General features: G+C 47.6%; 1 long non-coding RNA gene across 10 annotated transcripts in view; it reads right to left on the reverse strand.

Moving 5' to 3' along the window:
- The window catches only part of LOC149122128 (uncharacterized), a 153,798-nt gene extending 140,753 nt beyond the window's left edge, over window positions 1–13,045 (reverse strand). For 2 of the 10 annotated variants that reach the window (XR_016221159.1, XR_016221158.1), the window contains exon 1: window positions 12,565–13,045. This is a non-coding gene — a long non-coding RNA (uncharacterized LOC149122128). The remainder of the gene's footprint in view (window positions 1–12,564) is intronic. The other 8 variants (XR_016221155.1, XR_016221149.1, XR_016221152.1 and 5 more) reach the window with 8 other exon arrangements.
- Between the last annotated feature and the right edge of the window lie 14,373 nt (window positions 13,046–27,418).

The raw sequence follows: 27,418 nt of genomic DNA on the forward strand, positions 1-27,418 counted from the left end.
TTGTGGACCTGGTAGGCAGAAGGTGATGGTTTAAGTATTTGGGTCCCTGAACCCACCTGGGAGACCTAGCATGAGTTCCTAGCTCCTGGCTTCAGCCTGGCCCAGCTCTAACTGTTGCTGGCATTTGGGGAGTCATTCGGCATTTGGGAGCTCTTGTGTGTGTGTACACACACATGTGCACGCACACCCATTTCTCAAAGTTAAAAATATTTTTCTAAAAAATCAAATACCAGTTAGCAATTTTAAAAGGTCTTAGCCTCACCCTGTCTCCACTGGAGCCACAGCTCCCCATGACACAGGGGAAGCAATTGTTACCTGATGCCTCTTCTGCCCATCAGGGTCAAAAGCATGGGTGAACCCTTGGACAGCTCTACATAAAACACTCTTCTTGTCTTGTGGGCTCCAGGGCCTGAATCTGTCCTGGAGACTAGAAAATGTCAAAAAGCCTCTCTCTTTGTTGAGTTGGTCTCCAGGGCTTAGTTTACAGTGCCTCAGCCTTTTTGCACTGCAGTTCATTTGTGTAACCACTTACCTTCTGAAAGGTACAGGTACACACACACATACACACACACAATGTTCTGAACAAATTCTTCAGGCCTTCCTCTGCTGTCTCTCCAACTAGAAGAGACCTCCACTTCCCTAGTCCACCAGAAGACAAACTGCACCCATTGCACTAAAGCTGTAACTGGGATAAAATAAGCCAATAATGGAGCTACCTCTATCAGAAAAAGTTTCAATATTCTCAGAACAAAACACTCTCTGTGAACTTCCTCAGCACCCATCCATCACTTGTGGATGGAATTAAAAGGCCATTGGGAGAGTGAGACACAAATCCTTAAACGAAAGCCCAGAACACATTTTACCCCCTTTCTCTTCTTTGCAGCTCCTGTTGGCCTCAGTGACTTTCCCGAAATGACCACAGGAGCCTCTTTCATCTCACCTGCTGCCCTTACCATGTGATTCTGAACCAACGCTCATGTTCCCTCCCCTTGAATGGGGACAGCCCTCTGCACTGACTCCATAAATAGAATGTACAAAGTGATGCTGCCTAAGGGGAGACCATCAAAGGCCTGCAGCTTTGCCGGGTTCTCTGGAATGCTCACCCTGAGAGCCCCACCACCAGGCTGTGAGGAAACCCCACATACCTCTTGCAGGATGGGGTGTGAATGTAGAGAGGCCTATATAGAAGGGAAAACCAAGGCGCCCACCCTCAGCCCAGCTGCACTCCAGCTACTGCAGATTCTCAAGCTAACTGAATCCTTATTGTTTCAAACCACTGAGTTGGGCTGCTCTGATCCACAATGGATGGAAACCAAAGCAGCTGTTGGCCTAGTCTCCTTGTCACTCGGATGAGATGGTCACTCTCTTCCAGCCAAGTCAAGGAATGTCTGGGCCTTCTCATCTTACCCCAGATCATTGCTATTTGGACTTCACTGCCTAAACTTAGCTTGGCCACCTGCTCATCTCCACTTCTGCCCTGCACTGCTTCACACCCACCACTAGCTCCCCACCCTTCTCAGAAGCCCACCCTTGCCCCTCCACAAAGATTCAAGGCCCATATCAGGGTTGTATCAGGACTTAAAACTGGTGCCATTGTCAGCCTTCCAGTGGCTGGAAGAGAGAGAGATCTCCAAAATGTAAAGGGCTCTGTCAGTAGCATGAACACAGAAACAAGCTGTGACACAGTCAGACTTCAGGAGTGCACCCAGAGCCAGGAGGTTTACATGGAGTCCCAGTGTGTACATCTAAGCAGGGTCACAGGAGGGAGGAGGAAATGCCTGCAAAGGGAAGGGGTCATAGCTGGCAAGAGTACAAGATAAATGGCCCACTGCCACAACTACTAGTCCAGTCATGTTTTAGGACTTTTTATTTAAAGAGTTACAGAGAGGGAAAGAAAGAAAGATTGTCCATCTGCTGGCTCACTCCCTAGATGGCCGCAATGGCCAGCACTGGACCATACTAAAGCCAGGAGCTTCACCCAGGTCTCCCACATGGGTAACAGGGGCCCAAACACTTGGGCCATCTTCCATTGCTTTCCCAGGCCATTAACAGGGAGCTGCGCAAGGAGGGCAGCCAGGACCTGAACCAGTGCCCATATGGGATGTTAGCGTCACAAGTAGGAAGCCTTACCCACTATGCCACAGTGCTGGCCCCTCAAGAAGATCATTATTAAGGTCTTTCCTCACAACTTTTTATATCCAGTAACTATCAACGAAGGGAGTGAGATTGATCAGGAAAGGTTTATTCCCTGTAAACTCAAGGATGTCTTCCTTATAATCACACTTCCTCCATAGATGCTTGTGGGCCATTGATTTCTTTTGCTGTGTGCATGTGCACACGTATGTGAGTGTGTGTGTGTGTGTGTTTATAATGAAGCAGAACCTATATTGAGATTAAGCCATGTATAAAAAACACTGATCTGCCACTTGTAAATCGTGGGCTGTGATATCAGATCTGGGTCCCATCATGACCAAACGTGTGACCTAGTGCTAAGTCTTCTGTGTCTTAATTTATAAAATTGGAGTGATTAAAAAAATAGTTATTTTAGGCCGGCGCCGCGGCTCACTAGGCTAATCCTCCACCTTGCTGCGCCGGCACACCGGGTTCTAGTCCCGGTCGGGGCACCGGATGCTGTCCCGGTTGCCCCTGTTCCAGGCCAGCTCTCTGCTGTGGCCAGGGAGTGCAGTGGAGGATGCCCCAGTGCTTGGGCCCTGCACTCCATGGGAGACCAGTATAAGTACCTGGCTCCTGCCATCAGATCAGCGCGGTGCGCCAGCCACAGCGCGCTGGCCGCAGCGGCCATTAGAGGGTGAACCAACGGCAAAAGGAAGACCTTTCTCTCTGTCTCTCTCTCTCACTGTCCACTCTGCCTGTCAAAAAATTTTAAAAAAAATAGTTATTTTCAAAGGAGTTTTTATAAAGTTAACTAACATAACATAATAACTGATCAAGAGCCTGAATAGGAAACTAATAAATTTTGAATTCCTTCTCCCTATGGGCAAATTGTGGCAAGTCTGCTGTGGGCTGCCAAACTAAGTCATTTCTCCCTACATATTATTTAGAGCTTAACCTAAGTCAGGGCATGTCCTGACTTCTACACTGGAGCCAATTAGTCACTTCTAGGCTATAGCTCTACAGGTCCTAATGCCATGCTAAAAACACACATCAGAGACTCTCTCCTTTCCTATTTTTTCCCCAATAGCTGCAATTGCATTTTATCACCAAACAAAACCACATTCTCCTTCTTGGCCGTGTCTAAAGTGAAGCGTTTGCCACCAACTTGCTCAGAACAAATCCCTGCAAAGCAATCCGACCAGAGTCAGGGCCTGATTCGAGTCGGTGATGGGGACTCTGTTAATGAAAGTCTGGCAGAAAGGCCTACAGGGAGTCTGTCCTAGCAGGAAATCCTCTCTGTGGCTCCTGATTTTCCAAGCTTTACAAGCACAGCTGAAAATAGCCTATTTTCTCAATTTTTCACTTCAGCATCCCCCTTTAAACCAGCTCCATTCCATAAATACTGCATCTTTAGGGACACGTGTGGGAGGCAGTGATCCTGGTCCAAGTCCCAAATCCTGATTTCCGAGTCCCAAAGCTGTACCCTGCAGGTGTTCGGGGGAGACCATCTCCAAAGTACAACTGCCTTCAAGCATTGTAGAAAACTGAGAATGAAAATGTGTTTTGTTCCTAGAAGTGAGTAGGACTTCAGCCTGTACCTTACCCAAAGTCTCATTAATGCCTGCCTTAAAAAGAAGGGCTGGTGGCCAGCACTGCAGCTCACTAGGCTAATCCTCAGCCTGTGGAGCCGGCACCCCAGGTTCCAGTCCTGGTTGGGGCGCCGGATCCTGTCCCTGTTGCTCCTCTTCTAGTCCAGCTCTCTGCTGTGGCCCAGGAGGGCAGTGGAGGATGGCCCAAGTGCTTGGGTCCTGCACCCACATGGAAGACCAGGAGGAAGTACCTGGCTCCTGGCTTCGGATCAGTGCAGCACACCGGCCATAGCGACCATTTTGGGGGTGAACCAATGGAAAAGGAAGACCTTTCTCCACCCCCCCCTCACTGTCTAACTCTGCCTATCCGGAAAAGAAAGAGAGAGAGAGAGAATATGACCTATTCCAGACAAGAACTGGACGGAAGGATAGCAGACAGTGAAGGAAGTAACCCAAAATGTCACCCTAGACTTTTCTTTTTTAAATAAATCTTTTTTTAAATATTTATTTATTTATTTGAAAGTCAGAGTTACATAGAGAAGGAGGGGCGGGGGGGTGTCTTCCATCCACTGGTTCACTCCGCTGTCATATCATTCCATGGTAGTAAAAGATGAAACAGTTGGGTAAAGCTTAAAATATATATTAGATGTTACAACTTGGATTTCAGAAATTTAAGAGAAAGAGCGGGCTTTGAGAAGGAAGATAATTCTAAAAAATATCTGATCCCATCTTACCTAAGCACTCTGGTGAGAAAGAAGAAGTCAGGTGTTCAATTCAGTTGTGCTTGATGCCCCAAACACAAAATAAAACAGTGCAGCATCTCAGAGCCTGGCCCTGGAGTTTGACCAGTGGCATTTGAACCACAGCCTTACCACTTTACAGTAGGAAATGTGAGCCTATTAACTAACCTCTATACAATGCCATTGTCTGATCCATAAAGAAAGAGATGTAACTGCATGTATCCCAGTGGTTGCTGTGGTGATTAAATAAGATAATGCAGTTGGCTCCTAATAGAAGCTCAACAGATAGTGGCTATTGTTATTTTTTTATGAGGCTGCATTCTAGGCAAAGAAAATTTAAGGATGAAGCTTGATCCCTGCCCTCAAGCAATTGCCCGCTATTGTAAATAACTAAAATACAGTGAGAAGTGATTAGGATATAGCTACAGCTACCTCAAACCTTCTTGCGAATCAGATGTGGAATAAGTTACTCATGTTGTCTCAGCTAATGAAACTGTTATCTACAGAAAACACCAGGATCTGCCTATTGAGAAATAATTCAGATGGTAAAAGAATCACACAGTAATAATTCAAAGTGCGAAAAAATCACTCAAGGGCTGGTGTGGTACAGTGGGTTAAGCCACTGTCTGTGATGTCATCATCCCATATGGGCACCAGTTCAAATCCCAGCTGTTCTACTTCCAATCCAATTCACTGCTAATGCACCTGGGAAATCAGTGGAAGATGGTCCAAGTGCTTGCACCCCTGCCACCTACATGGGAGAACCAGATGAAGCTCCTGCTTTCAGCCCAGTCTGCCCTAGCCCAGCCCCAGCCATTGGGCCATGAACCAACAGAATATTTCTCTGGCTCCCTAACTCTGCCTTTCAAATAAATAAATCTTTAAAAAAAGAAAAAGAATGAAAACAGGGCCCAAACCCAACAGAGAGACCACTGCCTCCCAGGTCTACATCGGCAGGAAACTGGAGCCAGGAGTAAGAGCTGGAGCAAACACAAGTACTGAGATAGGGGCTATGGATGTTTTAACCACTCCTTCAAGAACCTGGTATCCAGACTGAGAATAATTTGACTGGACAACAATGAAGCAATTAGAGCCTTAAACTCGTTCAGAAAACTTAAGAGCACCCACAGTCTCTTAGTGCTTTCAAGTCTGTATAACTTGAGCTCTATTCCTAGATAAAAGAGAATTTTCAAATGGAATTCACAAGCTTCTGTCAGTGCTCTTTGTGAAACTAATGCAAAAATGGAAAGTTTAAGATAGGATGGAAATGAGTAAATGCTATTGTGGTTTCCAAGGAGAATTCTACAAACCACAGCCTGGGGCTTTGCAAAGACAGTGAGCTGTCGTAAAGCAAGAGAGAAGGAAGTCAGAAAGAAAAGGATTCTCGAAGTGAAAGGATAAATCAGTGTCCAGTGCCAGAATGTGACAGACTATGGCTCAAAGTCATTTGTGCACATGCCACATGCCACATACTATCTATCCTGGGTACCGCTCCATACATGATCCTATTGGATTTCCAATAGCGAAAGGCACCATTATGTCCACTTTTACAGATAAGAGAACAGGCATACAAAGAGAAGGATTAAAGTAGGAAGAATCTCTGGCCTGTTTCAGTGTTAAAATTGTATGTTCTCAATTCTGCCTGTGGAGGATGAGCACCAGACATTCTGGATAAATAGAAACATCCAGAATCTACAGAGGAGTCTGAACAAACTGGAGAGAAAACAACACTTGCCATGTCCAAAAGAGCTTGGTAGCCAGCAATGCTCTGCAGAGGAGACACTATGGCAGAACTGTTTTGTGGTTTCTTTCCGGCCAACACACTCCTTTTGCTGAGAGCTTCTGACCTACTCAGAGGTACACATTTTCACTCCATGCAGATACATAGATACATAGTTAGATAGGTAATTACTGGCTCCTGAATATTTGTCATGGGTTGAATAAGACCTGTCTTCCCCAAACTCATACAAGATGGTTAAACTCTACTGTTTTTTTTTTAATTTATTTGTTTTATTTGAAAAGTAGAATTACAGAGAAGCAGAGGGAAAGAGAGAAACAGAGACAGAGACAGAGACAGAGACAGAGACAGAGACAGAGTGAGTGAGAGTAAGAAAGTGCATGAGAGGTCTTCCATCCACGGGTTCACTCCCCAAATGGCTGCAATAACCAGAGCTGGGCTGATCCAAAGCCAGGAGCTTCCTCTGGGTCCCCCATGTGGGTGCAGGGGCCCAAGGATTTGAGCCATCTTCCACTGCTTTCTCAGGGCATAGCAGAAAGCTGGATCGGAAGAGGAGCAGCAAGTACTTGAACCCACACCCATGTGGGACGCTGGCGCCACAGGTGGCAGCTTTACCCATTATGCCACAGCACTAAACTCTACTACCAGGGCCAGCGCTGTGGTGTAGTGGGTAAAGTTGCCTCCTGCAGGGCCAGCATCCCATATGGGTGCCAGTTCTAGTCTTGGCTACATAGCTTTCTGCTATGGCCTGGGAAAGCAGTAGAAGACGGCCCATGTCCTTGGGCCCCTGTACCCACATGGGAGACCCAGAAGAAGCTCCTGGCTCCTGGCTTCGGATCAGCTCAGCACCAGCTGTTGTGACCAACTGGGGAGTGAACCAGCAGATGGAAGACCTTTCTCTCTCTCTCTCTCTCTCTCTCTCTCTCTCTCTCTCTCTCTCCTTCTCTCTGTAACTCTGACTTTCAAATAAATAAATAAATCTTAAAAAAATAAAATTAAATTAACTCCACTATCTTAACATTGAAGGTTGATGGATTAAAGACACAGACTTGATCTAATTATGGCACCTGGGAGGTGTGTTGGGTGGGAGGTTTTAGGCCACAGAGGTGTGCCCTTGGAAGTGGTTCTCAAAGAAATAATTATTAAAGTTCTAGCCAGCTGTTCTCTTACCTGCCTGGCTCACCACATAATTATTCCTCCATACTCACCATGACCAGTCTCCATCAGATGCTAGATTATGGGGCCACCTAATCATGAACTGTGACCTCCAAATTATACACTGAAATCAAGCCTTTCCAAGAAAAAGATTTTAATTGAAGATATTTTAGTTAAAGGAACCAAAAGCAGACTAATACAATGTTCCTGTGATCTTCTCACCAATCCTTATAAAACTTTACCTTTGGTGCTTTAACGTGATGGACTCTGTTTGAGGAAATAGTAACCAACATGACAGGCTTAGGTGACCAAGCATTGCTGTGACAGACATGTGCTCCCCTGAAACATGAACCTGATGCATGATGGGAGTCTTATAATATGTATGCAGCTCACAGACCATGAACCTCTCCCCTATTACTCAAAGTAAGTAAAATCAAAAGCAAATGATTTGCACATAGAAAGATTTCAGAGACCCAGAGGAAAAGTGAAGAACATAGATAGAGATTGTGATTATATTTTAATTTTTATTCCACCCAAAAATCACAACTTTGGAAGAGAAATGGGTATGAAGTATCAACATAGCAGAAGCTAATGCAAGACTCAGCTTCCCGACTCATGACTTTAAGAGATGGCTGAGCCATGGCAAAAGACAGAGGAGATTTTATTAGGACAAGCAAGAATGCAAGACAGTAGACTCAAAGTCAAGATCGAATATATGACAGTGTCATCAAAAAGATGAAAACTTCATCTAAAATATATGCTACTGGAAACTAACAAGCTACCAGACATGACACAGGAAAGGTTCTCAGATAAAAGTTACAGGTAAGGAAGTTAAGATGAGAATATATTGTCATTCCAGAAGGATGGCACCACGAGGGAATTCATACCCCTTCTCCCTTTTTCCTCTTAAAATATCCATGACATTTTCTGTCAAAGGGTAAAAAAAATTCACATTAACACCCAAAGTGTTCGACAAGAATGTTAGCATATTTCATATTCTGTAGCAAATGTATACTCTGTCTTAAAAAGTTGGAGAAAATTACAAGTTGGTACCAGCTGCCAACCCAGTCCCAGAACTCTGCCTCCCAGGGGACATCGAGTCAAGAGAAGAGAGCAGCATGGCCCGAACACTGGCGGTGAGCTAAGTGCTGACACTGTACCCGTAGATGCACAACCAGGCCAGGCACGAGGGACCTCACAGTGCTAAGTTCAGACTTGAGCCCCAGATCCAACGAGTGCCATTCCTCTCATCTAAGAGGCGTATGCAGCAATCGCCCAAGCCCCAGCCACACCCTGATGCTGCAGTAGTACTGACAATATGACTACAAGAAGACAGATGCTGGCTTGACCCTTGCTGCAAATGGAGATTTATCAGGCCTCAGTCTCGCTCCCTTAGCTTGTAGTCCCTCTGTATTCATTATAATGATTATGAGTCAATTCTTTATTAAAAATCAACTCCTTAAATTAAGGAAGACACGCATAGGTCAGACTGGCCCTAAAGATCAAATCGCAACATGCAGAATTCAATTATCACCTCCACAGTTAATGTCTTAATGCTAGACTCCATTTTGAGATGCTTCTCAGCAACACTAGACCTTGATCAAACTAAGCAATAACAACTAACCGTTATAGTAAACATTTACCAGGAAAAAAAGAAAATTCTTGGGGAGAATATAAAGCAACTAAAACACCCACAAGCCCAAAATGCAACAGTGATTTTATGTTTATTATTTATTTATTTATTTGAAAGACAAAGAAACAGACCTCCTATTTGCTGGTTCATTACCCAACAGCAGATGCAGGACCAGGTTGAAGCCTAAAACTGGGAACTAAAGCTGAATCTCCCACCCCGGTGACAGAAATTCAACTACTTGAGCCATTAGCTTGCTGCCTCTAAAGCTGTGCATTAGCAGCAAGTTGGAATTAGAAGTGGAGCTGGGACTCAATCCCAGGTACTCCGATTAGGGACATGGGTGTCCCATGTAGTATTTTACCTACTAAGCCAAATTCCCACTCCAAGCAGCCATTCTAGGAAAGTGGTTTAACCATTTCTTTTCAAGTGAAACATACATTTAGTATACAACCTAGAAATTCATCTCTAGATATTTACTCAAGAGAAATGAAAATATATATTTGCAAAAAAGCTAGTGATAAGTGTTTACAGTGGCTATATTCATATTCATCCAAGCCAGGAAATGCCCAAAGTAGCAGGAAGTATGCATTTCCCCCAGAACAATGAAAATGCACATCCACAGGCAGACTGGGACAAGATCACATACTTCAGTAGGAAAATAGTGAATATTAAAGTAGGAAGGGTAGAGAGGAGGAGGGCAGGGACAGGTTGAGTAACAGGTATCAGAATACAGTTAGAATAAGTTCCAGTGTTCAACACCACAAGAGAGCAGGTGCAGTTCAGAGTAACCCACTGTTCTGAAAAGAACCAGAAGACAGGAACTCTACGGCTCTAAACAAAATACATAAGGATGTAGAAATGCTCATTACCCTGATTTGGTCATTACATACTGTATACAAGTACTGAATTAGAATACTGTATCCCACAAATAAAGATAAATATTGTATGTCCATTAAAATCAACATTTTAAAAATAAAATATGAGCAGAAGTCTTGGACACTTCATGATGGAATGCTGTGAATGGACAAGAAGCCCCTCCTTGCAGGCCACAATAAAAGTGCTGGGCATCATTAGTCATTAGAGAAATGCAGATTAAGACCCCATGGAGGGGCCTGAAAGTGTGACACAGTGGGTTAATGCCCTGGCCTGAAACACCAGCATCCAATATGGGAGCCGGTTTGAGACCCGGCTGCTCCACTTCCAATCCAGCTCTCTGCTATAGCCTGGGAAAGCAGTGGAGGATGGCCCAAGTCCTTGGGCCCCTGCACCCGCATGGGAGACCTGGAAGAAGCTGCTGGCTTCTGGCTTTGGATCTGTGCAGCTCCAGCCATTGTGGTCAATTGGGGAGTGAACCATCAGATGGAAGACATTTCTTTCTTTCTTTCTCTCTCTCTCTCTCTCTCTCTCTCTCTCTCTCTCTCTCTCTCTTTCTCCCCTCTCTGTATAACTCTGACTTTCAAATAAATAAAAAAAATCTTTAAAAAAAAAAAAGACCACATGGGGTGCTCTTACACAATACAATGGCTAATGTAAAACAACTGATGGCCCTGAATGTGGGCAAGGATGGGGAGAAAACAGAATTCCCAAACATCACCTTAGAGAGTATAAAATGGTACAACCACATTGTAAACCAGTTTAGCAAGTTCTTCAAAAACCTTACACTACTCTAGAAGCCAGCTATCTTACTGGTAGGTGCATTTCCCCCAGAACAATGAAAATGTGCATTCACAGGCAGACTGGGACAAGATCACATATAACAGCACCTTTGCTCATCACAGCCAAACACGGGAAACCATGCAAATGGCCATCAGAGTAAGAAGGGGTTGCCAGCTGCCAACACGGGTCTGCTCACATCCTGCAGGGTGCTCAGCCATCACAGGGAACACACGAGGGTTCTGTGCAGCAGCAAGCATGGCTGAGCCACAGGCTCTGGAAGCAACATGACGTCTCATTCCACTAACAGGACACTCCAGAACAGACAAAACCCACGGCTGGTGAAAGACATCAGGAGTGGAGAGCAAGTCTGAGGGGGCTGCAAAAATTGGCGGGAAACTGGGATAAGAGCTCAGTTTATGTTGGTGCAAAACTTTTTGAAAGCCATGTGTACAAAGACGCTTCTAAAAGATCAGGTAAAGCGTGTATAAGAAATGACGCATGGATTTCAAAACTGTTTTGCATCAAAGTAAGCTTACATTTTAATTCCAGTTTTTCTAGAAACTTTTTTTTTTTTTTGACAGATAGAGTTAGTGAAAGAGAGACAGAAAGGTCTTCCTTCCGTTGGTTCAGCCCCCAAATGGCCACTATGGCCGGCGCACTGCACTGATCCGAAGCCAGGAGCCAGGTGCTTCCTCCTGGTCTCCCAAGTGGGTGCAGGGCCCAAGTACTTGGGCCATCCTCCACTGCCCGCCCAGGCCACAGCAGAGAGCTGGACTGGAAGAGGAGCAACCGGGACAAAATCCGGCGCCCCAACTGGGGCTAGAACCCAGGGTGCTGGCGCCGCAGTCAGAGGATTACCCTAGTGAGCCGCGGTTCCAGCCGACACTACAAGATTTGAAAAAGAAACACACACACACACACACACACACACACACACCATAACTACAGGGCCCTATCATGGTAGCTCTCTGCTGCAGACATTCACAGAGGAGCTGCACTAGAACGCGGACAGAACTACTCCAATGGCCATGGAGGCAGGAACGCTAGAGCCGCGGGAACGAGCCTTCCATGACCCACTGGAAGAATGCAGACGACCCTCACAAAGATAACGCTGCCCCACAAAAGCAAGACACACATATCCGGGAAAAATAAAACTGGGCATCAGAAGACCAGAGCAGTGGTGGAACACAGCCCAAGAGGGAGTCCTGGGTTTCAGTACGGTTCTGTTTTTACTTTCTTTTTTATTATTATTTTTATTTTTTTTTTGACAGAGTGAACAGAGAGAGAGACAGAGAGAAAGGTCTTCCTTTTGCCGTTGGTTCGCCCTCCAATGGCCGCCGCGCTGATCTGATGGCAGGAGCCAGGTGCTTATTCTGGTCTCCCATGGGGTGCAGGGCCCAAGCACTTGGGCCATCCTCCACTGCACTCCCTGGCCACAGCAGAGAGCTGCCTGGAAGAGGGGCAACCGGGACAGAATCCGGCGCCCCGACCGGGACTAGAACCCGGTGTGCCGGTGCCGCAAGGCGGAGGATTAGCCTAGTGAGCCCCGGCGCCGGCTCTGTTTTTACTTTCATCGTAACACTAGTGCCACGCGTGCTGGGTCTGTGACAGTCCCTCAGCTGTACACCTGTGAATTCCGCAAGCTCACTGCAGCACAGGTCACACTTCAGTACGATTCAGAAAAGAGAGGCGGCGATGGCCTCTTCTCACTGAGGCGCCACGGGTACTTCTGGCCACAAGATGTTCACAGGGCCGGCGGGAAAAGTTCTTGCTCACTCTCCCTCCCTCCCTCCTTCCTCTCTCTTCTCCCGTCTCCTACTCTCTCTCCCCCTCTCTCCCTCTTTTCCACACCTTCCTTCCTCCATCAACCTTCCCTGTAGGAGGGGAAAATACCCGTTTCTCAGGAACAAAACTGAAAGTCCTGCGGTGAAAACTTACGGAAGCCGCCGTGGAGAACCGCTAGGGCCCCCGCAGAAAATCACGAAGAGAGTTCCAGCACGTCCCCGAAAACGGCGTGGCCGCCACGGGCCTGACCCTTGGCTGGGCTGGGTCTTTCCCAGCCTCAGACACCAGCTCCTGGCGGCTCCTGGCCGTTTCTTCAACGCTCAGGCTGGAACCCAGGCGCGCGGGAGCAGCAGGTCACGCGCCAGCAGCACTTCCGGTCACAGCGTCCCGCCGGGGAGCGCTGCCCACGGGGTGGGCGTCCAGGCGCAGCCGTTGTCCCGCGGGACGCTGCCCGCCTCCCACAACTGTGTGCAGGTGCGCTTCCGGCTGCTCGGCCCTTGGGATCCAGGGAGGCTGCAGGTGCCGGATCAAGTACTTGCGACTTGAATGCTGCAACCGACACAGCTGCCCCAGAGTTCTCGTGTGGTTGTCGTCCCTGGACCCAGAGGCCCTGTCCATGGCTGGGGGAAGAAATGATGAAGAAAAAAAGTCTTCAGCCCAAAGGAGAAGCAAAATGGAGCCCCACAGACTGCCGGCCTCGGCAGCTGCCCGGGCCTTGGCCAAGGTGGGCAAATGGTGGGTTGCAGAATTTTTTGAGGAACAACCATACTATTTTCCATAGCGGTTGTACTAATTTACATTCCCACCAACAGAGTATGAGTGTTTCCCTTTCTCCACATCTCCTCCGATACATTATCTTTCTTTCTCCATATCTCCTCCGATATATTATCTTTCTCATTTTTATGGCAGCCACTCTAACAGGTGTGACATGACATCTCATGGTGGTTTTAATCTGCATTTCTCTGATGAATAGAGATGCTGAATTTGTTTTCATACACATGTTAGCTATTTGTACATCTTATTTTGACAAATTTCTAGTCAGATCTTTTGCCCATTTTTCAGCTGAGTTATTGATTTGGTTACTATTTAATATGAGCACCTTATCTGTTTGATATTGACCCCTTACTAGATGTATGGTTTCAACTGTTTTCCCCTTACTCTGTTGATTGTTTTCTTGTGTGAGGTAATCCCACTTGTCTCTTTCACGTTTGTTACCTGTGCTTTGAGGTTCATATCCCAAATAATAACTGCCCAGACTAGCTTTTTCCTATGTTTCCTTCTATTAGATTTCACAGTTTCAAGTCTTACATTTATGTCCTGTGAGATAAAAGCCTGACTTCATATTTCTGCGTGTGGTTATCCAGTAGTCCCAACATCCCATATCAAAGAGACTGTCCTTTCTCAATTATGTGTTCTCGGCAATTTTTTCACAAATAAATTGATCAAATAATTGAAAATGAATCTTGATGTGAATGGAAGGGGAGAGGGAGCGGGAGATGGGAGGGCTACGGGTGGGAGGGAAGTTATGGGGGGGAAACCATTGTAATCCATAAACTGTACTTTGGAAATCATTTTTACTTAATAAAAGTTTAAAAAAAATAAATTGATCATAAACATTCTGACTTGTTTCTGGGATCTCTATTATGTTCTATTGTGTCTATTTTTATACCAGTACAATGTTTTGATTACTATATCATTCTGTATATTTTGAGAGTAAGTAGTGTGATGCCTCCAGCTTTATTCTGTTTGCTCAAGATGGCTTGGGGATTTAAGGTTCCTGTGGTTTCCTATGAATTTCAGGATTGTTTCTTCCATTTCTATGAAAAGTGTTACTGGAATTTTGATAAGAATTTCATTGAATCTATAGATTGTTTGGGTAGGATGGACATTTAAAAAGTATTACTAATTATTCCAATCCAAAGTCATAAAATATCTTTCCATTTATTTGTGTCTTCCTCCATTTCCATTATACAAGTTTTTCACCCCCCTGATTAATTTTTTCATATTTTTGGTAGCTATTGTGCATGTTTTCTTCATGCCTCTTTTGGACAGTTTGTTATCAGTGTGTAGAAACTTGTCTAGTCTTTGTTGCTGATTCTTCATCCTGCAACTTTACTGAATTTATTTTTGGTGCTAACAATTGGAGGAGGAGTATTCAGTGTCTTCTACATGTAAGATTATTTCACATGCAAATAAGGACAATTTAACTTCTTTCTTTCTGATTTTATTGCCGTTTTATTTCTCTCTTGCCTAATTGCTCTGGCTGGGACTTCTACTACTATGTCAAATAATGATACAATTAGGCATCCTTGTCTCATTCCTCATCTTAGAGGGAAACTTTCAATGTTTCCCCATTAAGTATGATGTTACCTGTGGATTGGTCATATATGGTTTTCATCGTGAAGTGGTACAGTCCTTCTTCCACTTTCACTAGCTTGTTGACAGCTTTTATCCTAAAACAATGCTGAATTCTGTCCAATGCTTTTTCTGCATCTTTCAAGGTGATAATACAGTTTTTGTCCTTAATTCTGTTAATGTGATATATCATATTTACAGACTTCCCTGTGTTGAACCATCCTTGCATCTCTGAGATAAGTCCCACTCTGTGATGACCCATGATCCTTTTCATGCACTATTGAATCCCATTTGCTAGTATTTCATTGAGAATTTTTGCAATCACATTCGTCAGGAATATTGGCCTGTAATTTTCTTTCACTGCAGTATCCTTGTCTGGTTTTGGTTTTACAGTAATGCTGGCCTCATAAAATAAGTTTGACAGTATAGCTTCTTTTGCAATATTTTTGAAAAGTTTGAAAAGGACCGGTATGATTTCTACTATAAATTATTAGTAGAATTCAGCAATGAAGGCGTCCGGTCCTGGGCTTTCTTTGGTAAGAGAATTTTTATCAATGATTTAATTTCTTTACCCATTATTTATCTACTCAACTTTTCTATTCCTTCATGATTCAGTTTGGTGGGTTATATGTATCTAGGAATCTATCCGTTTTTCTGTATGGCTGTGTAATTGATAAAGTGACCTCCTATAATCCTTTGTGTATTTGTGGTATCAGTTTTAATGTTCTCTCTTTCATTTCTGATTTTATTTGAGCCCCCTTTTTTCCCTGGCCTAGCTAAGGATTTGTCAAATTGTTTTGTCTTCTCAAAGAGCCAACTCTTGGTTTTATTGGTCTCTCCTATTCTCTTCCTGATCCCTATGGCTTCTCTGATATTTATTATCTCCCCTCTGCTAACTTTAGGCTTAGCTGTTCTTTTCCTATTTCTAGTTATTAGAGCTATGACAACAGATTGCTTATTTGAAAACTTTCTTCTTGTAGGTATTTCTTGCTCTAAACTTCTCTCTTAGAATTGCTTTGGCTGGGGCTAGTGTTGTGGTGCAGAGGGCTAACGCCCTGGCCTGGGGCGCTGGCATCCCATATAGTCACCGGTTCGGGGCCAGGCTGCTTGGCTTCCGATCTGGCTCTCTGCTGTGGCCTGGTCCTTGAACCCCTGCACCACGTGGGAGATCCGGAGGAAGTTCCTGTCTCCTGGCTTCAGATCAGTGCAGCCAGCTGGGGAGTGGGCCATCGGATGGAGACCTCTCTCTCTTTTTTAAAATTTATTTATTTATTTGACAGAGTTAGACAGTGAGAGACAGAGACAGAGAGAAAGGTCTTCCTTCCATTGATTCATCCCCAAAATGGCCACTACAGCCAGAGCTATGCCGATCTGAAGCCAGGAGCCAGGTGCTTCCTCCTGGTTTCCCATGCAGGTGCAGGGGCCCAAGCACCTGAGCCATCCTCCACTGCCCTCCCGGGCCACAGCAGAGAGTTGGACTAGAAGAGGAGTAACTGGGACCAGAACCTGGTGCCATATGGGATGCTGGTACCGCAGGTAGAGGATTAACCAAGTGAGTCACAGCGCCGGCCCCTGTATCTATCTCTATGTCTCTCTCTCTCTCTCTCTCTCTCTCTCTCTGCATCTTCTCTCTCCGTGTAACTCTTCAGATAAATAAATAAATCCTTAAAAAAAAAAAAAGAATTGTTTTGGCTGCTGCCACAGATTTTGATATGTCAGTTTCCACTTCATTTGTCTCAAGATACGCTTTAATTTCTTCATTGACCCAGTGATTATTCAGGAGCATGTTGCTTCATTTGAATTTTATCTCACATGGAGATAAGAACCTGGAGTAAATATAGCTGGGGACCTTCCCCCTCTCCCCACCACAGCAGTTGGAGTCATTTTTCTTTCTTTTTTTTTTAAAGATTTATTTATTTATTTATTTGAAAGACGGTGACAGAGAGGGAGAGACAGAAAGATCTTCCACACTCGTGCACTCCCCAAATTCTCGCAACCACTGAAGCTAGGCCTGGCGGGCCTCAAGTCAGAAGCCTGGAACTCCATCTGGGTCTCCCATGTGAGTGCAAGGTCCCTAGTGCTTGAACCATCTTCTGCTGCTTTCCCAGGTGTGTTAGCAGGAAGCTGTATCAGAAGCAGAGCATCTGGGACTCAAACCAGCACTGGGTCACAGGATGCTGGCATCACAATGGGCAGCTTTGCCTGCTGCACCACAACACCAAGCCCTGGAGTCATCTTTTCCATGAGTACCCAACAGATACATCAAAGAGCACCAATGTCCTTCACGCTGGTCTACACTGGCCAGGGCACACTTCTATAGCTCCCAACTACCCACATCAGAAAGCCTCCCTTCTGACGCCCACAGCCTCACTGATGCTTCCTAAGCCTCTTCCAAGCCAGGTCTCTTCTCAGCAGCAACCCCTACCGAGAGGCAGCTGAGCCTAGCGAAAACAGCACACCTGGGTTAAGGGAGCCCAGTTTGAATGCAGCTCTCCTCAGCAGCTGCAGGAACCTCCATCAGGTTATCCAACTTCCACAAGTCTCTGTTTCCTGAACTCTAAAGCAAGCTGACCACACCCAGTGCCACGAGGAATCAGAGGTCACCCAGGTAAAGAGCTGCCCACAATACCCACACAGTGCACTGGAACTGTCCGTTTTATTATGACTGCATTGTCTCATTGTGTTGGCCTCGCATTTCCATGAACTCCTCTCTTCCCTCAGCTTTCTGTTGCCCCCAAGTTACCCCTCACCCCTTTCTCCATATTTCCAAGTCATCTTCTCCTATGGAATGAATTGTGCCCCTCACTCACAAACTCATACATTGGAGTCTCAACCTCCAGTATAACTGCATTTGAAGATAGGGTTTTTATAGAGGTATTGGTGGCTAAATAAGGTCATAGATATGGGGCCCTGCTCATATAGGATTAGTGTCCTTAAAAGAAAAGATATCAGAGAGCTTATATTGTTTCTCTCTCCTTTGCTCACACACATGAAGGAAAAGATATCTGAAGAAAAATGATTCATATAGAAATCTAGATTTACACAAAGGACCAAAAAGCACTGAAAATAGTAACTGTGTGGGGAAATACAAAAAACAAAACAAGTGTCAACAAATTTTCAAGTATTTAAGTCATACAGAATGAATTCTGTGATTACCATGCCATCAGATTAGCAATCAACAATAGAAAGATATCTGGAACATCACCAAATTTTTGGAACCTAAATAACACACTTCTGAGTAACCCATTGGTCAAAGAATACATCAAAAGGGAAATTAGAAGGTATTTTAATGAATTAAAACAATTTAAGAAAAAAAAAAAAACTCACCAAAATTTGTGGAATTCAATGAAAGCTGCAAGATGAGGCAGCTATTCCATTCTTCAATATTTACCCCGAAAATATTAAAAGCTTGTGTTGGGGCTGGCACTGTGGCACAGCAAGTTAACGCCCTGGCCTGAAGCACCAGCATCCCAAATGGGTGCCGGTTCTAGTCCCAGCTGCTCCACTTCTGATCCAGCTCTCTGCTATGGCCTGGGATAGCAGTAGAGGATGGCCCAAGTCCACGGGCCCCTGCACCCATGTGGGAGACCAGGAAGAAGCTCCTGGCTCCTGGCTTCAGATTGGCACAGCTCTGGCCGTTGTGGCCATCTGGGGAGTCAACCAACAGAAGGAAGATATCTCTTTCTCTCTCTCTCTGTCTCTGTCTCTGTCTCTACCTCTCTCTGTAACTCTTTCAAATAAATAAAATATATCTTTTTTAAAAAGCTTGTATCTATTTAAATATTTGGACATACTGAATGATTCTATTAGTAGAAAATTCTAGAAATTCAAATTAATGTATAATGATAGAAAGTAGACTAGTGGCTGCCCCGAGAGAGTGAGTAGTGGGACGGAGCACAAAGAAAGTTTGCCAAAGGGCACAAGGAAAATTTTGGGAGACATGGAGATGTTCACTCTCAGGATTCTGGTGATTGCTGGGTGTATTTGTATATATGGATATTGATGTAATTGCTTTCTGTCCAATGAGCATACCATCTCTTCATGTCCTTTGTTGTCCAGTATACCATTTTTACATCCCCTCCAATAAGAAAAAGGTAGCAGCACTGTTATCATTCAGGAGCCATGGCTATTGACCTTGGAAACTGATTTAGTGAAATAACATAGATATTTTGCCTCTCATGTTATTTGATATTAGTGACATCATTACTCATGTGTGACCATTACATCATCTATCATACACACCATCCATGAACTCTGGCTTCCAGTGGCATTCTTAGAGGTCATTATTTTGTTTCATTGATGATGTCCACACAATGCAATTCTTAATCATAGTGCACAGGAAAACGTGGGAGATAGCTCATTTTCTGTTGGTGTTAAATTTAGTATTTGGTGTTTTTATAGCATCGAAGCAGAACAGCACATGTCCCTACCATGTCCTCTATTGAACTCTAGGCTATAATTGCTGCATTCCTCAAATGGTACCTCTATCATTACTGATAACACACCTGCCTTCCATACGCCATCTCCAGCAGGGAGGTAGGGTAGAGGTAAAAGAGCCCATCCTCACAAGGAATTTCTGTCCTCCATTCTGCATGACTTAAGACCAGTCCATGGGGCCAGCACTGTGGCATAGCAGGTTAAGCCTCCACCAGCCGTGCTATCATCCCATATAGGCACCATTTCATGTTCCCACTGCTTCTCTTCCAATCCAGCTCTCTGCTATGGCCTGAGAAAGCAATAGAAGATGACCCCAGTGCTTGGGCCCCTGCACCCTCATGGGAGACCCAGAGAAATCATCTCCTGGCTCCTGGCTTCAGACCTACTCAACTCTGGCCATTGTGGCCATATGAGGAGTGAACCAGCAGATGGAAGACCTTTCTCTCTGTCTATCCTTCTCTCTCTAACTCTGCCTCTCAAAAAAATTCATAAAATCTTTTAAAACAGAAAAAGAAAAAGACCAGCACATGAGAGCACTACATCACCACGGAATCAACAGCAAGAAACGGCCTCTGTTGGAGCTCATTGCACTGTAGAGCAATAGTCTTGAAAGTCCTCTGAGAATACAGGTGCAGCCAGGGACCACCATATACTTGGCACAGAGTCTGCAGAGGGGCTGGGGAGACCACCTGGTAACCAGAGATAAGGGGGTTGGGGGAAGCACAGGATAAAGGAACCTGGTCACCACCTTTGCTACCTTTTGGTGCTGTGGACCAGAGACAGCACTGCAGTTGGGGAGTGTGTGATGACACACCGATCTACCCACACACAGGGCAAACACCAGAGTCAGCAGCGAGCGAGCTGTCAGTATCCAAAATTCTGAATATATTTTATATCTAAGAATCACCCCAAATCAACATGTTTGCACCATTTTGGTGTCCCAAGGTCACACAAACAAGCACCATGCTAGCGACCCAGAGTGACCCATTTGCCTCTGGAATCCAGTGCTGGTCAGTGGGTCCAGGATGATGCCATACATGCCTCGTAGAGGTAAGAGTCCCCAGGGCATCTGGTTGAGCCCACATACTTGATAGAATCTTGGCAAGTACCCCAAAAGGAGAAACGGGAACAGAGACCACCACATACGCCACTGGTGTGCTGATCTTCCCACCAAAATGGCTGCCACCCCTCACCCTGCTGGTCTCAGACTCTGGACAGAGACAGAGGAAATCTCCAGGGATGTTTTTCCAGCAACTGGAACCCACCTGGAACCAGATGTGGATGCAGGCTGCCCTGATACCCCTGACTGGTCACAGCCCACAGGGTGGGACACAGATGATTTTCCAGGAAGGCCCTCCTGACCACTGGGGCCTCTGAAGCAGAAAGGCCAGGACAGGAGCCCTGTTTCTCAGGGAAGCAGAGAGGGGGAGGCTGCTCCCTGCCTGAGTGAGGGAGAGCCTCCAAGCTGAGAGAGAAATGGATGTGCTTGTTTACACCGCTGAGATCCCAGGGTATTGTTGCTGTAGCAACCGAGCTCACCCTGAGTGAGGCAGAGGATGATGGCCGGGCACTGGCACCAAACCAGCAGTACAGGTGGCAGTGGGTGATGCAACAGGAAGACGTGTGGGGAGGGGTCAGCACCAACATGCCTCCTGCTGTTGGCAACGATTAAGAATCTCATCATTGAGAGTGTTTGGGTTAGCCCAGCCCAGATTCCTATTTGGGTTCTCTTTTATTTGACAGGACCACAAGGGGATGGAGCTGTTTCATAGGACAGGAATTGTACCCTCCACTGAAGTCATCCCCTGGAGGATGGACATCAGGGGTGGGAACTGAGAAGCAGGAAGCTGCCCCTCCATCTGAGCACACTGCTGCCCATGTCAGCTTCTCCCTCACGCTGCAGCCCTGCCCTCTGCCCCAGCAGCCTCCTGAGCCTCCCCTGCTGACTCCCCAAGAGGTCCTTCCATGACAGCCCCAGGACACAGAGGCTGACCGATGACCCACAGCTCATTCCCTCTAGGAGGCCTCCACTTGTGGGAGGAGCCTTGCCCTTCCTCACCCAGCTCGCTGCTGTGGATGACAGGTCTTCAAACAGTTCATGGAAAATGTACGTATGATTAACAAACTATGCATGGATTTCAAAAAGCTTTGCACCCAAATAGACAGCTTTTAATTACATTCTCCCATGAACCCTTGCATTTCAAATCCTTGAATTTTATTCCAAGGGAACTACATTGAATTGGCCTTCATGGCCATTTAAATGTAGTGCCATTGATATAATAAAATATTGGCAGAAAAAAAAAGGAACTGAATCTCCCTTGTGAGACCAGCATCATGGCACAGCAGGTTATGCCACTGCTTGCAACCCTGGTACTCCATATTGGAGTCTGGTCTCAGTCCCACCTGATATGCTTCTGATCCAGCTCCCTACTAATGTGCTTGGGAAGGCAGTGGAAGATGGTCCAAGTGCTTGTGTCCCCGCCACTCATGTGAGAAACCCGAGTGGAATTCCTAGTTCCTGGCTTCTGTCTGTCCCAGTCTTGGCTGTTTCGACAATTTGGGGAGTGAATCAGCAGAAAGAAGATATTCTCTCTCTCTCTCTCTCTCTCTCTCTCTCTCTCTCTCATACTCTGTGACTCTGCCTTGCAAATAAATAAAACTTTTTTAAAACAAAATCTCATTCATCACTGGGGCCACCTTCTCTTCCAGGTTCGCCCATAGACAGAGTCCGTAAACCACAGGGAGGCCTCCAGCCACAACAGGGTTGCTGCTGACAACTCCATGGCTTTCTAAGTACTGCCGTGGCTCCCGCCTGCAGCCTGGGCAGTACTGGTTCTGAACAAACCACACTGCTAACAGTCAGCAGGCCAGAACCAACCTGACCTCCAGGTTGTGGGCCTGGCCTGGGAGTTGGAGACAAGAGCTAGAGGGCAGCCCTGGCCAGAGGGGTTGAGAAAGCAGCTTCCCAACAGCTCCTGCGGACAGTGAGGGGAGCATGGGACCAGGGCCCCAGGCTTGCAGGGAAGATGTCCTGGCAGAGACCCTTCCAGTGAAAGCATGGGCGTCTCCCAAAATGGTGGGATCCACGGACCTGACCCGACTCCTGAGTGGGTCAGTCTGGGACTGGGAATGTTATGGGCTGGGTCTGGGCCTAAATTAATTTTCCAGACTCTTGCCTTTAACTTAGAGAAGAATTCTAAATACAGGCCCAAACACAGCCTGCAGTGTGGTAAACTTTAGTTACAAAGTGAGAAAAATACACAGGCCCATTAGGGCTTTATTAATGGAGAATGGGCTAAGGGAAGGGAATCATCATACCCTGCTCTGCTTGTCCTGAGTCTATGAGGAGAGAGCGCTTCCGTCCTTCCTCACTTTTTATGAGCTTTCGAAAAAATGGAAGTGTTTACATGGTACCACCCCGATGTCCTGGATAAGAGGCGGTACTTCCTGGGGAGGGGCCCCCTGATTGACAGGTGAACAGGGCAATACAGCCTTGGTCTTGGCCTTGACTCAACACCCTTCTGATAGACAGCTGTGTGTACAAGGGCAGAGAAGGGAGCTGGCGAAAGAAAGACACAGCATGGGCCCTGGCATCTCTCCCCTCAAGCAAATGCTTAGGAAAGCCTGCAGGCTGAGCTGCTGCCAGGGTAGGAGCTGATGACAAACAGCTGGCTAGGGCAGGAGCTCAGGTCACAGGGCCACTGTCTCCAAAGGGACACTCAGAACAGCCTCTCCCACAGGCACACCCTGGGCAAACACACAGGGCCAACCTCGCATCCCCTGCTGGCAGTGCTGGGTGTGGAGCCCCAGACACCTGGGCTCCAGGCCCAAGCAATGACCCTCAGTGCATTACCTGGCCCTGGGCCTGATTCTTGGTCGGCAGATCAGAGATAAAATGCCACCCCCAGGGACCCGAGGAGGAGTAAATAGGATAGCCCAGACAGGGTCCATGCTACACGCGGTGCCCTTCCCTCTGTCCCCTCCCACCACGACAGCAGAGACCACACCCCTTTCTCTTCCCTCCTGAAGGTACCATGGAGCCAGATTTGCAGGTAGCATCTGGGCCCATGCACCTTGTCAACCTCACCCCTCCTACATCACAACCTGGAAAAGAGCAGTCTCCTTTTTCCCTCTCTCTGGCCACCTCTGCATGTACAAAGCACTTAGCACCAGGAGAAATTGTGTTTTTTCTCCTGTTCTGTCGAGGTGACCCACTTTGGGCCATTAAAAAGATACTTACTTTTAAAATATATTTGACAGCACAGAAGACGTATTTGAGAAATCAGAAAGCCGAGAACAGTATGAGACATTTAGAATATACAGTGTGGTGATATATTTCTGAAATGTGCAATAATACCTTATAAATTTATATCACATACATGGCATCACATACTTGGCACTGAGAGATTTGTATTATCTTCCCTCTGTGCATTCCAAGTTTCTAGATGATTTCCCTACTGGAACTTCTCCTTTACTATGGGGCCCTGGCCACTTCAGGAAAAAATGAAAAAAATCAGGACTGCAGAGTTCAACCCTTGAGTTGTCCCACCAAACAGCTCCACAGGAACCCAGAGGGAGCCTGACACAAAGGGGCAGGTGCTCTGGATTGCACCACTGGTTCCATGGCACCCTTGCCAGAGCCCTGCCCTCTTCGCTTGGGCCCTGGGGAAAACACAGGCCCCACTTGTGGTGACTTTTGATAAAGCCAGGACTGAGGACCCTGACCCCCTGCCACAGCAGAGCCACTTGGGGTTGGCTGGCAGGCTTCTGTGACATCACAGTCACTGAGGATGCACACTCTGGGCTGTGAGGTGACAAGTGACCAATAGTGCTCTACTGCCCAACTGACCAGGTGTTGGTAGCATAGGCAGGAGGCACATTTGGCAGAATCCAATGGATTCACGATGGAGGTGAGTGGGATTTGCTCTTGGGGAAGGTCCTGCCCAGGTGGGTGACACTGGTCTCCCACGCTGGGTCCCATGGGTGATGTGGCTGTGCCTGTGTGTGAACACCACAGGAGCAGAGCCCTTGGCCCTGGGACTCAGAGCAATTCTCAAGGAAGGGCTGGAGCAGCGAGCTGGAGGGGTCTGGTCTGTGTACTGAGGTCACGTGCTGTGGGTGGGTGCTGTGGGTGGGAAGGGCCCTAGCACGCAGGCTCACCTTGCGCTCCCTAAGCACCACTGTCAGAGGTGATCTCTGCGGCCATGTAGCCACAGCTCTCAGCCATGCACGCGGGCCCATGGCTCACTTGAAACGCAGGAGCGGCTCCAGAGCGCCCTGTAAGAAGTGGCGGCTAATTCGCAGACTCAGTGTTTCCCTGCACCTGCCAATCTCCTGTCTCTCAGGACACAAATGAGTCCCGTGCCCTCTCTTGAGGTTGACTGGAGGGACTCAAAGTCCTGCCGGACTCCCAGATGCCCTGAGCAGTGCTGCTGAGCTGGCCTCTGCCTTTACTCCCAGCTACCCCTAAAAGAGAACTCAGTGCCTGGGTGTTTAGGTGGCACAGGAAGCCAGAGTGGGCTTTCAGGAGACCTCAGCTGAAATCTGGAATGAGGAGCACCTGATACTCTGGGAAGAGGCTTTCTCAGAAACCCTTCAAGCACATTGGAGGGCACTTTGCTGAAGTTGGAGGGAAGTCCTGGCCCACTCTGTGTGGCAATAGCAAAATACCTGAAGCTGCGTTGCTTAGAAAATGAAAGTTCACTTTAGCTTGTGGCTTGACCAGCCCGAGAGTGTGGCACGGGCACCAGCTTCTGGTGAGGGCCTCATGGCAGACGGCATTACCCAGCAGGAGCCCAAGTGAGATGGGGCTGGAGGAGGACAAGACCTGTCCCTGATAGCAACCCCAGGGCAGGCATAGTGGGGAAGATACCACTGGGACACCTTCATCCCATACTGTACCACCCGGGATCCATCCCCAGCCTCGGCTCCTGAGTCTGACTCGAGAGCAAAACATCACCCCGAGTGGAGAAAAATGCAATCTGGAGACCACTAACCCTAGGGAATCTGGAGAATGAACTCAGGCAGAGAAAGGAAACCCATAGGCATCTTCCATACAATTAAGAATATTTGACTGCTGAAGCTGGGTGATCCCCACTCATCATTCATTGTGTTATTTTACAGCACTTTGTGAATCTCCAAAAGAATGTACAATGATATTTAAAAGAGGAGAAGCTGAGTGGGGAGGGGAATAACAGAATCAGTTAAAACCCAAGTCTTGCTGGACAGCATCTCTGCACATGACACAGCTGTGTACTCGTTCCCACCCGCAGAGGAGGCCAGCAGGTGTATTGGTGACCAGGGCCCTGGACACTGTGGTCCCCATGCCAGGGCAAGGGAAGTGGGCAGAGAGGCAGAACAACAGGCCCTTGAGGGAAAAGAACCGACTGTGGCCCCAAGGTGGCAGCCTAGGGGCAGTGTGGGGCCCAGGACCAAGGAGGTGCTGGGGGAGGGCTGAGTTGCTTTCCCTGCAGGGAGCAACCTGGTGATCAGCACCCTGGGGAGCTGCGGGCCTGTGGCTGCTCCTGCCCGACATGTGCTGTCCCTGTCCTTATGGTCAGCAGCAGCCCGGTGTTACCAGCATGCGGCTCAGGAGCTGGTGCCCAGGAGTTCTCAGCACTCTGTGCCTGAAGCCCTGGTCAGTGTCAGGACAGGGCCCTGGTTCCCGCTCTGGACAGTCTGGGCCATGCCAGCTTGAGGTCCTATGCAGGTGGTGCTCAGCGGGCGGCTCCCCTGCCCTCCATCCCAGGAGGACCCCCTGTGTCCACCTCCTAAAACTCCTGGGAAGAGGGGCTGGAACAGAGCAGGAGGGGTCAGCAGGGGTTGGGAGTGCTGGGGTCAGGCCTGTGGTAGGACAGCAGGCTGCAACCCTGGGAGTCTCCGTTCAGGTCATTCAGGGGCAGCCCCGAGTGTGGGAACCTCAGGAAGAAGGACTGGCCATGATGGGGCACCCTGTTCCACCTTGTGTTCAAATAAAGAGGACTTCACAGTTGGGCTGTAATAAAATGGCAGAGGAAGAAATGAGGGGCAGGAGGTGCAGGTTGCCTGGGACTTGGGACCGTCACGGCAGGTGGCAGAGGGCCCTGGCACCCCTGGTTCTGGGGCAGTTCTGCCAGAGCCCTGCCCTCTTCACCTGGGCCCTGGGGAGAACACAGGCCCCACTTCTGGTGACCTTTAATTAAGCCAGGGCTGAGAACCCTGACCCCTGCCACAGCAGAGCCACTTGGGATTGGCTGGCAGGATTCTGTGACATCACAGTCACTGAGAATTGTGCACTCTTGGTTGTCAGCAACCAGTGGCCAGTCGTGCATCTACTGCCCAACTGACCAGATGTTGGTAGCGTAGGCAGGAAGCACATTTCATAGAATCTAATGGATACTCGAAGGAGGTGAGTGAGACTTGCTCTCTGCGTGACCTGTGACGCAGGGAAGGTCATGCCAGGTGGGTGGCACTGGTCTCCCACGCCAGGTTCCATGAGTGTTGTGGCTGAGCTCTCAGCGGCCCCTGTGTGCAGAGTGTGTATATAGTCGTCTCATTCCTCCCACTCTGCTGGGCATCAGTGTAAAATGGGCCTTGGTGTGAGTCTGTGTCTGGACACGGGTTCAAGACTAGGTGTTGGATCAGCTGGTGTCAGGTGGGGCAGTGAGTCCACCTCTGAGAGCCCTAGAGATTCGGGGGCTGGGAGCGGGCCAGGGAGACTTGGGCTCCCTGGAGGACACGTGGATGCCAGGCTGGGGGAGGAGCATCCTTTCCCAGGGCAGGGGAGGCAAGGTGGGGGCTGTCCTTCCCCAACCATCCCTAGTCCCTGTGCTCTGAACAAGTCATCCTCCTGGGACCCGACCACCAGGTGCCCGCCCACCTGGCTGTGTGGCTGTCCCCACTCTGACCACGGGGACAGACCTCGGGGCAGCAGTTCCCGTGGGCTCCCCTGTACTGGATCACAAGTGCGTGTGTGTCTTACAGATTGGATATGGACGCCCTGAGGTCCGGCAGGGCCCAGGAGCGAGCAGGGATCATCTTGAAATATGAGCAGGTACGGGCCAGGGTGCTGGGGGAGGAGGTAGGACCCTGCCTCAAGTACTGTGCTTATGAGAGCCAGACCCCACCTCCTTGGGGACACAGCGGGAGGGTGGCTCAGCTTCCCCCAGTGACTGAGACCCGGGATTCTCACCTGGGTCCCCTCTCCCCTGCAGGGTCCCCGTAAAGGGCCCCAGTT

The sequence above is a fragment of the Oryctolagus cuniculus genome, chromosome 15 (genome assembly GCF_051225735.1).
Source record: "Oryctolagus cuniculus isolate XC-2025 breed Fujian yellow rabbit chromosome 15, ASM5122573v1, whole genome shotgun sequence".
Lineage (NCBI taxonomy): Eukaryota > Metazoa > Chordata > Mammalia > Lagomorpha > Leporidae > Oryctolagus > Oryctolagus cuniculus.